The sequence below is a fragment of the Dendrobates tinctorius genome, unplaced genomic scaffold, assembly GCF_039654945.1.
Source record: "Dendrobates tinctorius isolate UK_male_01 unplaced genomic scaffold, ASM3965494v1 ptg000126l, whole genome shotgun sequence".
In the NCBI taxonomy this organism is placed as follows: Eukaryota; Metazoa; Chordata; class Amphibia; order Anura; family Dendrobatidae; genus Dendrobates; species Dendrobates tinctorius.
The window spans coordinates 6574438-6592411 of NW_027361794.1; the positions used below are offsets into that span (position 1 = coordinate 6574438).

The 17974-nt window shown below is 45.5% G+C and overlaps 1 protein-coding gene across 1 annotated transcript in view; it reads left to right on the top strand.

Moving 5' to 3' along the window:
• Window positions 1-1724: 1724 nt before the first annotated feature.
• LOC141047161 (uncharacterized) overlaps window positions 1725-17974 on the top strand; it is a 130260-nt gene continuing 114010 nt past the window's right edge. Inside the window, 1 exon segment of the mRNA XM_073542118.1 lies at window positions 1725-1838. The gene's annotated coding sequence lies outside the window, so the exon portion shown is untranslated.

The window sequence follows — 17974 nt, forward strand, 5'->3', positions numbered from 1 at the left end:
ACAGGAGAGACCGGAGCGAGGAGCAGGGGCCTGATCACAAGAGCTGACAATCTGAGGAAACAGCAATGCTGAATAACAGTCTACACTGCGTCACTAGATCCTTATACAGGAGTATAATGAGGCCTCACTGTACAGGAGAGACCGGAGCGAGGAGCAGGGGCCTGATCACAAGAGCTGACAATCTGAGGACACAGCAATGCTGAATAACAGTCTACACTGCGTCACTAGATCCTTATACAGGGGTATAATGAGGCCTCACTGTACAGGAGAGACCGGAGCGAGGAGCCGGGGCCTGATCACAAGAGCTGACAATCTGAGGAAACAGCAATGCTGAATAACAGTCTACACTGCGTCACTAGATCCTTATACAGGAGTATAATGAGGCCTCACTGTACAGGAGAGAGCGGAGTGAGGAGCAGGGGCCTGATCACAAGAGCTGACAATCTGAGAAAACAGCAATGCTGAATAACAGTCTACACTGTGTCACTAGATCCTTATACAGGGGTATAATGAGGCCTCACTGTACAGGAGAGAGCGGAGTGAGGAGCAGGGGCCTGATCACAAGAGCTGACAATCTGAGAAAACAGCAATGCTGAATAACAGTCTACACTGCGTCACTAGATCCTTATACAGGAGTATAATGAGGCCTCACTGTACAGGAGAGAGCGGAGTGAGGAGCAGGGGCCTGATCACAAGAGCTGACAATCTGAGAAAACAGCAATGCTGAATAACAGTCTACACTGCGTCACTAGATCCTTATACAGGGGTATAATGAGACCTCACTGTACAGGAGAGACCGGAGTGAGGAGCGGGGGCCTGATCACAAGAGCTGACAATCTGAGGAAACAGCAATGCTGAATAACAGTCTACACTGCGTCACTAGATCCTTATACAGGGGTATAATGAGGCCTCACTGTACAGGAGAGACCGGAGCGAGGAGCAGGGGCCTGATCACAAGCTGACAATCTGAGGACACAGCAATGCTGAATAACAGTCTACACTGCGTCACTAGATCCTTATACAGGGGTATAATGAGGCCTCACTGTACAGGAGAGACCGGAGCGAGGAGCCGGGGCCTGATCACAAGAGCTGACAATCTGAGGAAACAGCAATGCTGAATAACAGTCTACACTGCGTCACTAGATCCTTATACAGGGGTATAATGAGGCCTCACTGTACAGGAGAGACCGGAGCGAGGAGCAGGGGCCTGATCACAAGAGCTGACAATCTGAGGAAACAGCAATGCTGAATAACAGTCTACACTGCGTCACTAGATGCTTATACAGGGGTATAATGAGGCCTCACTGTACAGGAGAGACCGGAGTGAGGAGCAGGGGCCTGATCACAAGAGCTGACAATCTGAGGAGACAGCAATGCTGAATAACAGTCTGCACTGCGTCACTAGATCCTTATACAGGGGTATAATGGGGCCTCACTGCACAGGAGAGACCGGAGCGAGGAGCAGGGGCCGGATCACAAGAGCTGACAATCTGAGGAGACAGCAATGCTGAATTACAGTCTACACTGCGTCACACGGGTGGAGAATGAGGCCCTCAATTCACAGGCAAAGACCTAGAACAATGACTGTGGAAAACTGATTTCTATTTAAAAAAAAGAGCCGTTTAAAGAGCTGGCTCTTTATGGTGAGCGGAGCCGAATGAGCCGGATCACCAAAAAGAGCCGAACTTCCCATCACTAACCAGCACAGCAGAGTCCTGCATACACTGAGACCCCTGATCATGTGACCCCTGACTCCTCCCCTCCTGTGACCTCATCACAGGTCCTGTGCGCACAGAACAGCCATATACTGTATATGGAGTGCGGCTCTGCGGGTGGAGGTATGTGGAGATTCCCCATTACTGGCGCATTAATATTAGGAATATATTGCTTGGTCTTCCAAACCTTATCTTGACCTCCACTGTTCCTGGTAACTGCTGTTTCTTAATTACATTTCGAACTGAGGAAAGGGCAACTTGAAAACACTTTTCTATCTTCTTATATCACTGTCCTGCTTTGTGGGCCTCCACCATTTTCAGAGTGCTAGGCAGCTGCTTAGAACCCATGGCTGCTGTTTTTTGCACAAGGTTAGAGGCGGCTGGGTTTTTACAAAGCTGGGAAAGTTGCATCCCCTGGCCTTTCCTAACAATGATAGTGAACAGCCATAACCCTAACAGCCTAATAAAGGTGTGAAACCTGGGTCGAAGTTATCTGTGCACTAGTGATGAGCGCGCATACTCCGTGATGATCGTTACTCGCCGAGCATTTCCGGGAATATTCGGCGGGAGCTCGGGTCCCCGCCCTACATGTTTGGTGCGCTTTAGAGCAACAATCATTATGCAGGGATTGTGTGCCACACACTGTAATGCTGCAGCCATGTTGGTTGTGGTATTACAGTGACTGGCGCCGCCCTGCTCGGCACAGTCAGCTCTGGACTCAGGCAGTGTAGGGAGAGTTTCTGCTGAGATAGGGAGAGATTGGAAATTTTATTAGTGTGAGTATACCATAATTGACTGCACAAATCCAGCTAAATCAACAGTCCTTCTAAGGACAAATTACGGGATATATAGTTTTCAGTGCTAGGTAGGCAGGGAGTGTATGTGGGTATATAGATATCATTGCTAGTCAGGCAGGCATTGTATGTGGCATACTTCATTGCATACATCAATAGGGTCCATTTCATTTCTGTCTGCTGCCTATTATTTATATACCTAGCCCCAGGTATCGTTGACCAGGAATATTTTTTTTGCATCTTAATCCTGATTATTTAGTTCCAAAGCAATCCAGAGCACACTTTTTTCTCCATTAGCTTGTTGGGACTGCAGAATACAGCCAGATCCTTTTCAAAATACAGCCTGAAAATCCAGCTATTTTAAATGGGTTTGCCTGTCCCAGCGATCACATCTGAGTGCACAGAAAGTTCTGCCATTTTTGTGGTACTGTACAATTTTTTAGAAGTGTCTTATACAATTTCTTGACACCATTTTGCTGCCCAAAAAATATTTAGCTACATGCCAGATATTTTACACTGGGTTTTGTTCGCCACATGGATCACATATCACTGTGCCCAAAATTGTGCCATTTCAAGCCTCCATAGAATTGTTTTTGTTGTGTCTTAGCCTACTTATTGACACAATTTTGCTGGCCAAAAAAAAATACACGACAGATATTTGAAAGTGGGCTATCTCCTTCAGAAGCCTCATATATCTGTGGGCTACAAATTGTGCCATTTGAGGTCTCAATTCAACTGTTTTTCCTGTGTCTTGGCCTAGTTATTGACATCACTTTGCTGAAAAAAAAAATTGTTTCCTACAGGCCAGATATTTTAAACTGTGGTTTTCCTGCTCACGGATCACATATAAGTTTGCTCCAAATTCAGCCATTTGTATTGAACGTGGAAAATATTGTAGTCCATTTAAAATGGGCAAGGCGCGTGGCAAAGGAACGAGGAGGTGGAAATGATGGTGCGAGCATAGGCCGAGGCTGTGGGCAAGCTGGAATTGGGCCTCAACAAACACCCACATCTTCTTGCCTGACCTTCCTGTCCCAATTACTAGGTTACTGCAGCAGCACACCACTATTGAACCTAGAGCAGTGTCAAAAGGTTGTTGGTTGGATAGCAGATAATGCTTCCAGTCACTTTACCACCACCACCCTGTCTTGCACACAGTCAAGTCTGAGTAGCTGTAAGGCTGGACCGCATATTCCTCACCCTGATACTCCTTCCTCCCACCATGACGAGTGCCCGGAGGCAACTGATCCCACACTTGGACACTCCAAAGAGCTGTTCACTTTTCCATGTATTGATTTGGGCCTCCTCTCTCCCGATCCACTTGAAGCGGGGCAAGATGAGATTGAATGTAGCAATGCCCAAATATTTGAGCAGCTACAGTCACACTAAGGCTATGGTGGGAACATGTCACAAGAGGTGGACGATGATGAGACACAATTGCCAGAAAGTCAAGAGGAGAACCAGGGTGCAGAAGTGGAAGGCGAGGTGGTGGATGATATAGTGACTGATCCAACCTAGCAGGAGTACATGCAGAGCAAGAACAGCAGCACACAGGGGGAGGGAGGCATAGCACCCCAACAGGCAGGAAGAAGCAGTGTGGTGTCCGCAGACAGAAGGCGGCTAAACATTCCTCATAGCACCAACACGACGGAAGTTGGCAGTGCAACTGTTAGATGTTCCAGAGTCTGGTTGTTTTTTTTGTTTGCCAGCAAAACTAACAGCCTGACCACCACCAGCATGATCTGTCACATGGCAGCAAAGCACCAGACTTTGTGGGCCGAACACCAGGATCCAGGAACAGTGTCTGTGGGTGACACCACTGCTCTGCGGGTGGAGGTCGGTGCTAGAGGCTCCATTATTCTCTATGTGGAGTGCGGCTCTGCGGGTGGAGGTCGGTGCTGGAGGCTCCATTATTCTCTATGTGGAGTGTGGCTCTGCGGGTAGAGGTCGGTGCTGGAGGCTCCATTATTCTCTATGTGGAGTGTGGCTCTGCGGGTGGAGGTCGGTGCTAGAGGCTCCATTATTCTCTATGTGGAGTGCGGCTCTGCCGGTGGAGGTCGGTGCTAGAGGCTCCATTATTCTCTATGTGGAGTGCGGCTCTGTGGGTGGAGGTCGGTGCTGGAGGCCCCATTATTCTCTATGTGGAGTGTGGCTCTGAGGGTGGAGGTCGGTGCTAGAGGCTCCATTATTCTCTATGTGGAGTGCGGCTCTGTGGATGGAGGTCGGTGCTGGAGGCTCCATTATTCTCTATGTGGAGTGTGGCTCTGCGGGTGGAGGTCGGTGCTGGAGGCTCCATTATTCTCTATGTGGAGTGTGGCTCTGCGGGTGGAGGTAGGTGCTGGAGGCTCCATTATTCTCTATGTGGAGTGCGGCTCTGCGGGTGGAGGTCGGTGCTGGAGGCTCCATTATTCTCTATGTGGAGTGTGGCTCTGTGGGTGGAGGTCGGTGCTGGAGGCGCCATTATTCTCTATGTGGAGTGTGGCTCTGCGGGTGGAGGTCGGTGCTAGAGGCTCCATTATTCTCTATATGGAGTGTGGCTCTGTGGGTGGAGGTCGGTGCTGGAGGCTCCATTATTCTCTATGTGGAGTGCGGCTCTGCGGGTGGAGGTCGGTGCTGGAGGCCCCATTATTCTCTATGTGGAGTGCGGCTCTGCGGGTGGAGGTCGGTGCTAGAGGCTCCATTATTCTCTATGTGGAGTGTGGCTCTGCGGGTGGAGGTAGGTGCTGGAGGCTCCATTATTCTCTATGTGGAGTGCGGCTCTGTGGGTGGAGGTCGGTGCTGGAGGCTCCATTATTCTCTATGTGGAGTGTGGCTCTGCGGGTGGAGGTCGGTGCTGGAGGCTCCATTATTCTCTATGTGGAGTGTGGCTCTGTGGGTGGAGGTCGGTGCTGGAGGCTCCATTATTCTCTATGTGGAGTGCGGCTCTGCGGGTGGAGGTCGGTGCTGGAGGCTCCATTATTCTCTATGTGGAGTGTGGCTCTGTGGGTGGAGGTCGGTGCTGGAGGCGCCATTATTCTCTATGTGGAGTGTGGCTCTGCGGGTGGAGGTCGGTGCTAGAGGCTCCATTATTCTCTATATGGAGTGTGGCTCTGCGGGTGGAGGTCGGTGCTGGAGGCCCCATTATTCTCTATGTGGAGTGCGGCTCCGCGGGTGGAGGTCGGTGCTAGAGGCTCCATTATTCTCTATGTGGAGTGTGGCTCTGCGGGTGGAGGTCGGTGCTAGAGGCTCCATTATTCTCTATGTGGAGTGTGGCTCTGCGGGTGGAGGTCGGTGCTGGAGGATCCATTATTCTCTATGTGGAGTGCGGCTCTGCGGGTGGAGGTCGGTGCTGGAGGCTCCATTATTCTCTATGTGGAGTGTGGCTCTACGGGTGGAGGTCGGTGCCAGAGGCTCCATTATTCTCTATGTGGAGTGTGGCTCTGCGGGTGGAGGTCGGTGCCGGAGGCTCCATTATTCTCTATGTGGAGTGCGGCTCTGCGGGTGGAGGTCGGTGCCGGAGGCTCCATTATTCTCTATGTGGAGTGCGGCTCTGCGGGTGGAGGTCTGTGCCGGAGGCTCCATTATTCTCTATGTGGAGTGCGGCTCTGCGGGTGGAGGTCGGTGCTGGAGGCGCCATTATTCTCTATGTGGAGTGTGGCTCTGCGGATGGAGGTCGGTGCTGGAGGCTCCATTATTCTCTATGTGGAGTGTGGCTCTGCGGGTGGAGGTCGGTGCTGGAGGCTCCATTATTCTCTATGTGGAGTGCGGCTCTGCGGGTGGAGGTCGGTGCTGGAGGCTCCATTATTCTCTATGTGGAGTGCGGCTCTGCGGGTGGAGGTCGGTGCTGGAGGCTCCATTATTCTCTATGTGGAGTGCGGCTCTGCTGGTGGAGGTCGGTGCTGGAGGCTCCATTATTCTCTATGTGGAGTGCGGCTCTGCGGGTGGAGGTCGGTGCTGGAGGCCCCATTATTCTCTATGTGGAGTGTGGCTCTGCGGGTGGAGGTCGGTGCTGGAGGCTCCATTATTCTCTATGTGGAGTGTGGCTCTGCGGGTGGAGGTCGGTGCCGGAGGCGCCATTATTCTCTATGTGGAGTGCGGCTCTGCGGGTGGAGGTCGGTGCTGGAGGCTCCATTATTCTCTATGTGGAGTGCGGCTCTGCGGGTGGAGGTCGGTGCTGGAGGCTCCATTATTCTCTATGTGGAGTGCGGCTCTGCGGGTGGAGGTAGGTGCCGGAGGTTCCATTATTCTCTATGTGGAGTGCGGCTCTGCGGGTGGAGGTCGGTGCCGGAGGCTCCATTATTCTCTATGTGGAGTGCGGCTCTGCGGGTGGAGGTCGGTGCCGGAGGCTCCATTATTCTCTATGTGGAGTGCGGCACTGCGGGTGGAGGTCGGTGCTGGAAGCTCCATTATTCTCTATGTGGAGTGTGGCTCTGCGGGTGGAGGTCGGTGCTGGAGGCTCCATTATTCTCTATGTGGAGTGCGGCTCTGCGGGTGGAGGTCGGTGCCGGAGGCTCCATTATTTTCTATGTGGAGTGCGGCTCTGCGGGTGGAGGTCTGTGCTGGAGGCTCCATTATTCTCTATGTGGAGTGCGGCTCTGCGGGTGGAGGTCGGTGCTGGAGGCTCCATTATTCTCTATGTGGAGTGCGGCTCTGCGGGTGGAGGTCGGTGCTGGAGGCTCCATTATTCTCTATGTGTAGTGCGGGTCTGCGGGTGGAGGTCGGTGCTGGAGGCTCCATTATTCGCTATGTGGAGTGCGGCTCTGCGGGTTGAGGTAGGTGCTGTACCCAGGTTTTAGGCAAAGTGGGACCCTAGGCAAAGTTTAAAAACGGCCCAAATGCTAACATATTGCACATCACACAGAAGCATTTCAGTTGTAGTTACATGCGCTGAGTTCAGGCCGCTAAACGATTGAGATCGACAGTTTTGAATTCGTTCAACACTTGTTTCCCGGCCTCTTTCCACCGTCTGAGAAAGAATAATAGGCCAAAACAAACACTATTAGATCCATCTGTCCCCATCCAGTATCATGTTATTAGCAGCACATCTGCAGCTTACACCGGGCCATGTGCTGCTGAGAACAATGATTATTGTTCTAGCATAAACAATCCAATAACTCAATGAATATGCAGCATTTTGCTTGTTTAGTATAATACACCCCATAGTCCTCCACATAGTATAATATACCCCATAGTCCTCCATATATTATAATGTGCACCACAGTCCTCCATATTGTAAAACGCACACCCCTTAGTCCTCCATATAATATAATATGCCACATAGTCCTCCATATAGTATAATACACTCGCTATAGTCCGCCATATATTAAAATACACTCCTCAGTCCTCCATATAGTATTATACACTTCACATAGTCCTCCATATAGTATAATACACTCCTCATAGTCCTCCATATATTAAAATACATTGCTCAGTCCTCCACATAGTATAATACACTCCTCATAGTGCTCCATATAGTATAATGCACCGCCATAGTCATCCATGTTGTACAATTCACTTCCCATAGTATAATGCACCCCATAGTTCTTCATATAGTATATATATATATAGTATTAATTTCTGCCCTCAGTCACTGGCTTGCCCTCCCTGGTGGAGAAAATTGCTTGTGAGCCCATGCCAGTTTTTGCGGTGAATTAATCCTTTAATTTAACACCTACAGCTCCAAAATTTTACACACATACACTACTAACATTATTAGTCAGGGACATACTCGAACAGTGCCTTGTGAAAGTATTCGGCCCCTTGGAACTTTTCGACCTTTTCCCACATATCATGCTTCAAACCTAAAGATGCCAAATGTAAATTTTGGTGTAGAATCAGCAACAAGTGGAACACAATTGTGAAGTTGAACGAAATTTATTGGTTATTTTAAATTTTTGTGGAAATTCATAAACTGAAAAGTGCGGCGTGCAATATTATTCGGCCCCTTTAACTTAATACTTTGTTGCGCCACCTTTTGATGGGATTACAGCTTCAAGTCGCTTGGGGTATGTCTCTATCAGTTTTGTACATCGAGAGACTGAAATTCTTGCCCATTCTTCCTTGGCAAACAGCTCGAGCTCAGTGAGGTTTGATGGAGATCGTTTGTGAACAGCAGTTTTCAGCTCTTTCCACAGATTCTCGATTGGATTCAGGTCTCGACTTTGACTTGGCCATTCTAACACCTGGATACATTTATTTTTGAACCATTATATTGTAGATTTTGCTTTATGTTTGGGATCATTGTCTTGTTGGAAGACAAATCTCCTTCCCAGTCCCTGGTGTTTTGCAGATTCCAACAGGTTTCTTCAAGAATGGTCCTGTATTTGGCTCCATCCATCTTCCCAACAATTTTAACCATCTTCACTGTCCCTGCTGAAAAAAAGGAGGCCCAAACCATGATGCTGCCACCACCATGTTTGACAGTGGGGATGGTGTGTTCAGGGTGATGAGCTGTGTTGCCTTTATGCCAAACATATCATTTGGCATTGTTGCAAAAAAAGTTTGATTTTGGTTTCATCTGACCAGAGCAGCATCTTCCACATGTTTGGTGTGTCTCTCAGGTGGCTTGTTGCAAACTTTAAAGAACAGTTTTTATGGATATCTTTGAGAAATGGCTTTCTTATTGCCACTCTTCCATAAAGACCAGATTTGTGCAGTGTACGACTGATTGTTGTCCTATGGACAGACTGTCCCACCTCAGCTGTAGATCTCTGCAGTTCATCCAGAGTGATCATGGGCCTCTTGGCTCCATCTCTGATCAGTCTTCTCCTTGTTTGAGATGAAAGTTTAGAGGGACGGCTGGGTCTTGGTAGATTTGCAGTGGTATGATACGCCTTCCATTTCAATATGATTGCTTGCACAGTGCTCCTTGGGATGTTTAAAGTTTTGTAAATCATTTTGTATCCAAATCCAGCTTTAAACTTCTCCACAACAGTATCATGGACCTGCCTGTTGTGTTCCTTGGTCTTCGTGATGCTCTCTGTACTTCAAACAGAACCCTGAGACTATCACAGAGCAGGGTTCACATTGTGCATACACATTAACTTACTTTTCTCAGTTCAGATTTGTTCTTTATTCATTTCATTGTGCATTCAGTGCATATTTGGGTGTGACCGCCATTTTTCTGAGCTGGGAAAGCCATCCAGTCTGGCCTAAGCTGTTACTAGTGGTTCAGCCGCTCAATCCTTATTCACATTCACGTCACTTGGCAAGTGAAAAGGTTTTAAATACTAGAGTAGGGACTGTGTCCCACAAGGGTTGCCGTGACGTGGTGGGATGGCTTGTACATTATTTTGATCAAAATTATGTTTACTAAATACCCTTATTATTATTACTACCTTTATGCATTATTTGCAGTATATTTTTTACTTTTTAGTTTAGGATATTTGTGTTTTTTGCTTTTTGTTTTCTCTGAGTTACTATAATGGCTGATAACTATATTTCTAGTACTACAATGGTTAATTACTACTTTCTAATATTATTTGTTCCTATATGACTTTGCCAGTGGTAGTGAGGATAATACATGTTAATGTGGTGACCTATGTGGACACCTTGGCTGAGTTACTATAGTGGCTAAGGATTATATCTCTAATACTACTTGCTACTATGAGACTTTGCCAGAGGTAGTAAGGATAATACTTGTTAATGTGGTGATCTATATGGATGCCCTAACTGAGTTACTGCAAAATGGCTGATAGCTATATTCCAAATACTATTGCTTGAAGTATAATCTTGATAAGATATTATTGTATTGGTTGGTTAATGCGGTTATATCCGCCCCCCCCCCACTCCGCCTGGATATTTTACCCTGATGTGACCATTTTGCATAGGCATCTGGATCCCTGTTTTTCCACGAGAGGAATGGATGCTGTGTAGCTTTATGGGAGGGTGGCAGGGGCATCCAATGCTGGGGCGTTGGTGCTATACTACCTGGTCCGGAAACCTAGCTACCCTTTGGGTCTAGTAAAAGCTAGGTGGTCGGCCCAAATTCAGGGATACTCTTCTTTTGAGATAAGGGGGTTGGGGGAATCAGACTTTATGATATGCGTTGAATTCAGTACATTTATTATTGGTGGTTCGGATTGAGGGGAACGGGAAATGAAGACTTTTCTTATTCCTATGCTTCAGTTCGGAGAAGTTCATGGGCATCTCTTGTTTCGTTTTGATGACCACTATTGGTCAAGAATTGTTAGTTTAATTGTAAATCGCATTGCATCTATATTTCATTGTCTGAGGATGGTCTGTATGTGATGGAGTTGAATACTCCAGGAGTGAATGTTACCCTGTGTACAGATTTTCCACGAGGTCTATATGGCGTCACTTAAACTCATTTCATGGAACATTAGAGGGCTTGGGAGTGCTAGGAAGCGGAATATGGTGTTCTCACAGATACATAAAGCGCATGCGCAGATAATATGTCTTCAGGAATTTCCCACACAGCAATGGCATAAAGTGAGACTAGGGACTTTTTTTTTTTTTAAGTGGCGGAGGAATACAGTGCGGAAGGATACCTACCTTCCGTCATTGGATTCCTGCAGCCCGTAGAGAACGGCAGCAACAGCTGATGCTGCAGTTCTCTACCCAAGATCGTCGTGGGACACACTCGTGGACTGCTTCGGATCGTGGGTGAGTATTTTTGTGGTTTGTTATGTTAATATTTATTCCGTAAAAGACAATGGCTTCGGGGAACAATGTGACAAGTATTGGTAAGTATGTTACTCTATGTTATATGTACTGTATGTCTATGTATGTATTGTATGAATGTATTGTATGTAGTATGTATGTAGTATATATGTGGTATGTATGTAGCATGTATGTAGTATGTATGTAGCATGCATGTAGCATGCAGTATGTATGTAGCATGCATGTAGTATATATGTAGTATGTATGTAGCATGTAGTATGTATGTAGCATGCATGTAGTATATATGTAGTATGTATGTAGCATGTAGTATGTATGTAGTATGTATGTAGTATATATGTGGTATGTATGTAGCATGTAGTATGTATGTAGCATGCATGTAGTATATATGTAGTATGTATGTAGCATGTAGTATGTATGTAGCATGCATGTAGTATGTATGTAGTATGTATGTAGTATATATGTAGTATGTATGTAGCATGTAGTATGTATGTAGCATGCATGTAGTATATATGTAGTATGTATGTAGCATGTAGTATGTATGTAGTATGTATGTAGCATGTAGTATGTATGTAGTATGTATGTAGTATGTATGTAGTATGTATGTAGTATGTATGTAGTATGTATGTAGCATGTAGTATGTATGTAGCATGCATGTAGTATATATGTAGTATGTATGTAGTATGTATGTAGTATATATGTGTTATGTATGTAGTATGTATGTAGTATGTATGTAGTATATATGTGGTATGTATGTAGTATGTATGTAGTATGTATGTAGCATGCATGTAGTATGTATGTAGTATTTTTTTTTTTTTTTTTAACATTTAACACATTAGCCGGATGATGGGACTACTACTGTCCCATCATTGGCTAATGTGTCAATCACTGTCATGGTAGCAGGCATCGCCAGATGGGACTTGTAGTCCCATCGGACGATGCTTGCACAGACCCCCGGACATCAGCACAGCCCCCCGGCAGGCCGGTACAGACCCCCACAGGGTGCACAGACCACCGGCAGGCCGGCACAGCCCCCCGGCAGGCCGGTACAGACCCCCACAGGGTGCACAGACCACCGGCAGGCCGGCACAGACCCCCACAGGGTGCACAGACCACCGGCAGGCCGGCACAGCCCCCCGGCAGGCCGGTACAGACCCCCACAGGGTGCACAGACCACCGGCAGGCCGGCACAGCCCCCCGGCAGGCCGGTACAGACCCCCACAGGGTGCACAGACCACCGGCAGGCCGGCACAGCCCCCCGGCAGGCCGGTACAGACCCCGGGCAGTCCACACAGCCCCCCGGCAGGCCGGCACAGCCCCCCGGCAGGCTGGCAGAGACCCCCGGAAGGCCCGAAATGACGGCGCATCATGATGCGCACACACCGCACATCATGATGACGTCAGGCTGTCAATCAACTTTGAACTTCCGATTCCGATGCCGACTTCCGATATTGAAAAAATATCGGAAGTCGGTATCGGAATTCCGATACAGCAAGTATCGGCCGATACCCGATACTTGCGGTATCGGAATGCTCAACACTACTCCTGACTCTACAGGCTCTGTGAAACCTGATATCACAGTGACTCAGCAGACCTTCTAGTGAGCAGATATCAACACTTTGGCTTCTCAGGCACATTGCGCCTGATTTCAACACAAATTGAAAGGTTAGTATTTTCTTTTTTTATTCATCACGATTGTGTATTTAGCTTGTTTTATGAAGGATTAATGCTAAGTTAGTGTACATAAGTGCTGTTTTCTTAGACAAAAGGAGGGTGGCTTCTAAGGCACATTGCGCCCTAACACATACTCTTTCTCTCTTGCTTCAGATTTTCTGCTGCAATGGCCAGAAAACAGTATGATTCATCTAAGCCCCTTCATTTAGAAGAAATGAAGATTTTTTTGTTAGAAGATGATGAGGAAGAACCAGCAGTAACTTGAGGATTTAGAGGAATCTAGTGACATTTCATCTGAAGATGAGGTAGCAGAATGTAACACTGATTCTGGAACAGAGCAGGATGGTGATGACACTGATACAGAGGAAACAGACACAGATCTAGCTTATTAATTGGGCAAAGATAAAAATACAAAGGACGTCCCAAGGACGTTCCAGAACAAACACCGACTCTACCACCTTCTAAAAGACGCAGTTGTACTACCTGCTCATTTGTATCTGGTTTCAGAAGGCTTTCTAAATATGACTGCAAAATATGTAAAGAATCAATCTGCCTTTCCCATGCAACTTTCGTCTGCCAGCCTTGCTTTTCTAAGTGTACCTGTGCTGCTTCTGCTGCAATTGAAACCACTGAAGATGAGTAGAAAATAATTAAGTAACATCTAAGTGCAATATCCTTTAAGTTTTTTTCCATAATTTTATATTTAAGCAATAGTTAAGTAAAGATAACTGGAGCCTATTTGGCGGTACTACCGAAAAGTGGTACTTTTAGTTTTAATAAGTTTATGGTTAATAAATGTTTTTTTTTGCATCTGATTTGGTGTAATCTCTTTTAATACATTCCTATGAAGGTCACTGACTACTTCTATAGTGCTGAAATTGAAATATGTAGCTACTATAGGTGGTTTTCTGACCTGTGCTTGTCAGGCACATTGCGCATGAACTGAGGAGAATCTATATTGCGCCTGACGGAGGGTTAAGAAAGAATTCTCCTGTTATATGCCGGCCGTGCGTTGTTTATCCAGAATTGATCTCGCATTTGGGAATAATACTGCACTATCAAACTTGCGTGTGATTGAATATCTTCCTAGGGCAGTATCAGATCACGCACCATTGGTGTTGTGCTTTCATCTAGGTGACTGATAGATTTAAGAGATTTCGTATACACCCATTTTGGTTATCCCTTATATGGGAACAAGATAGAATAACAGACCAAATGGACGTCTTCATAACAGATCATGCTGATTTTACCGGATAGACTGGTAATGTGGGACACACTTAAGGCATATTTAAGGGGATGTGTTAGGTCTGCGATTTTTCATATTAAAAGAGAATCCCATGTTAAGGAACAGGAAAGTCCAGCTCAAGGAGTAAAATCCAGAATTTTCTTTATTTATTTCATTAAAATACAAGCATGGCTGCTATAGTCCAGGAGGTTCTGTACGCATTTCGAGCGGTATACGCTCTTAGACTGAGAGCGTATACCGCTCGAAACACGTACAGAACCTCCTGGGCACTCTCTGTGCGGCTATCCCATGTCAGGGTAAAAACCGCAATGATGACTATAGCAGCCATGCTTGTATTTTAATGAAATAAATAAAGAAAATTCTGGATTTTACTCCTTGAGCTGGACTTTCCTTTTTCTATTAAGTATTCCAAGACGTCCAAGTGGAGACGTGTCCTTACTTGGACCTTGCTGCAGCATCACTGAGGGGTGAGCTGAACTAAATCCTTTTTTCTCCAAAGGGAACAGAGACTGGCTGATGAGTGTAGGTCACTGGAAACTGAATATATTAATAACCCATCCGATGATACTTTACACAGATGGCTCGAGAAGGGGAGGGAGTATTTAATACATCTGCAGGAAAAAGCCCAGAGGAGACTCTTTTTCACTAAGCAAACTTACTTTGAGTTGGGTAACCAATCAAGTAAATTCCTAGCATACATAGTCCAACAAAATCAAACATCCCCATCTATATTATCCATTAATACAAGGGAGGGAACCCCGCTGCTCAGATCTGACCAAATTGCAAATAGATTTGAAGAATATTTTAGAGAGCTGTACACCTCCCAATTAAACTGTACTACAGAAGGAATTGATGAATATTTGGGCCAGATAGAGTTCCCTAAACTTTCCCATGAAGAACAGGCATTTCTGGACAAGGAGATCACTCTGGAGGAAATTCAGGAGGCAGTCATGTCTCTTTCTAATGGGAAAACTCCGGGACCTGATGGTATGCCTATAGAACTACCGTATATAAAAGATATCTAGACCAGGTTGGGCCAAATCTGATGAAAACGCTTTCTGAGGCACTTGAAAAGCGCTTGCTTCCTCAATCCTTTTATGATGCCACTATTGTGGTCATCCCATCCCAAGGCCTGACAAGCCTGCTGAGGAGTGTGGTTCTTACCGTCCTATATCCTTACTTAACTCTGACTATAAAATTCTCACAAAACTAATAGCCAATAGACTCAAAACAGTAATATTGAGTATCATACATGAGGACCAATCTGTCTTTACACCAGGAAGATCCACCTCCTCTAATATTAGAAGAGTGCAGGTTCTGACACAGGCCATAAATACAAAAAGCCCTGGGCAATAGCTTCTTTGGATACGGTAAAGGCCTTTGATTCATTGGAATGGAGATTTTTGCAGCGGGTACTCCTAAGATTTGGTTTCACTAATAAGTTTTGTGGATGGATTGAATTACTTTATCGTATGCCGAGAGCTAATATTCTTTTGAATGGCATTTTGTCAGAGTATTTTGATCGGGGCAGAGGAACTAGACAGGGAAGCCCGCTATCCCCAATGCTCTTCGCTCTGGCGATTGAGCCAATTGCATTTAAAATTAGACAAGATCTTTTGGTTGAGGGAATTGACATTAATTCTAAGGTAGACAAGGTCGGATTGTATGCTGATGATCTTGTACTCTTCCTGGGAGAAATTAAACGGTCCCTTCCTAGAGCAATTGATCTGATTAATAGTTTTGGAGAATTGTCAGGCCTCAAAATTAATTGGAGTAAATCTGTAGTTATGCCGCTGCTTAATAATATAACCGTAGATACGCTATCCGATCTACAGGTAGTTTCCAAATTTAAATACTTAGGCATCATAATCAACCAAAACCTGATAGATGACCTTAGAGACAATATATACCCTCTGGAGGATATGATGAGGAAGAAGTTTGAGATATGGTCCCGACTTCCCCTATCCGTAGCGGGTAGGACTGGATTAATCAAAATGATAATTCTCACAAAGTGTTTATATATGTTAGAGCATACATCAATTCGGATCCCTAAGGGTTTCTTTGGGAGGCTGCATAGTCTGATGGCAACGTTAATAATATGGGGCTCATCCAGACCTAAATTAAGTACTAGCTCTCTACAAAGACCTAAACAACAGGATGGATACGCAGTGCCTGACCTTTTTTTAGATTATCTAGCTGGTCAACTACGTTACCTAAAGTGTTGGCTAATTCAAGATAGACTCAATAACGCAGAATCTCATCTTATACATTTTTTGGAGGTCAATTCTTATGGAAATAATTTATGGACTTCCATGCGCTGCTTGACAAAATACAGAATCCCACTTACGGTGAAAGATTAATAATTTATTCCCAACGCGTTTCGAAGTAGGGACTACTTCTTCCTCAGGGGATGTTTGTCATCAATGGGAGGACGCAATGGAGGCACATATGGTGGTGTCTTCGGCTGCAAACAATAAGTTAATTCAATTGTGTATTCTTCATCAATCCTATTTAACCCCAAGTAGGCTATATAAATTTGGCAGAATGACAACTGATGAATGTCACAGGTGTGGGGATGGTGGTGCGGATTTCTGGCATCTTAGGCTACTTTCACACTAGTGTTTTTTAGCGCTGCGTGCGCATGCCAAACGCATACAAAAAATGTATCAAGCATTTTGCTTATTTTATGTGCATGCGTTTCAACCAGTTTGACTCTTAAAATGCATGCGTTTTTAAACGCTGACGTGCGCATGTCCATGCGCACGTCAGTGTTCCCATAGACTGTAATGTGTTTTTTTGCACCTTCCGTGCGCATTTGTCGCATGAGTTTTTTTGACACAGGTTGGGCGCACAAAAAATGCAACAGGGTGCTTCCGGCATGCATAGGCGCACACTGCAAAAAACCGCATGCACATAAAAACGCATAGAAATGCTAGACAATGCGCACCCATGTTAAACAAAGGGGCGCACTGCGTATGTGTGCGCATGCAGCGCATCGCAAAAAAAGCTAGTGTAAAGACAGCCTTATTTAGAACTGCAGAATTCTAAAAAGATATTGGAATGATGTAATAGCTACTTTGGAACGGATAATTGGAATACCGATTGAATGTTGCCCAGAGTTATGTATTCTGGGTGTTGTGGATGAGGAAAGATGGACTCATTATGATAGAATATTTCTCCGGGAAGTTCCATTTATGGCCAGGAAGGCGATAGCATTGAGATGGATGGGGGGGAAATCACCTTCAATTCGGCAGTGGAAAAAGTTAGTGAATTATGTGATTCCATACGAAAATATATTATATAGGCATAGAGGATGCCCCCAAAAGTTTCACAGGATTTGGGAAAGATGGTGTGACTCACCCTTGACACATCTGGCCCCTGATGTTATAACTTCATCAATTTCGCGGTATAACCCCTGAAACATACCTTCTTCAATGTATGAAAGTGGTGTTGTGAGTGATCTTAAGAGTAAATATCTATTACAATCTGAATAAATACAGACTCAAACTCTGATAAGAACCTGTTGGCTTGATGGTGCAAAGCTTGTAGAAATGTTATACTTTATTTGTCGTGCTTGTTTATTCTATTGTTGAAAGTATGCTTCTATATCTACTTTGGATGATAATGATATGCTGATCTGTATTCTATACTGCAATGCCATATGCTTGTTGTATTAATTTGTGGAATCTTTCAATAAAAAGAGTTTAAAACGGACCGTATTCTTATACGTTGTGTGTGACTCCAGCCTTACTCTCATGGTACGGGGCCCCCAGACACAGTATAATGTTCCCACAGTATTTTTTTTGTGTGTGTTTTTCATGTAGTATACGGAAGCCTATAGGAAAATGCTAATGCAAATTACACCCTCTGACACCGCCTCCCCTGCTGCGCTGTGTTACGGCGGCCTCCACTTTACCCACACTCCT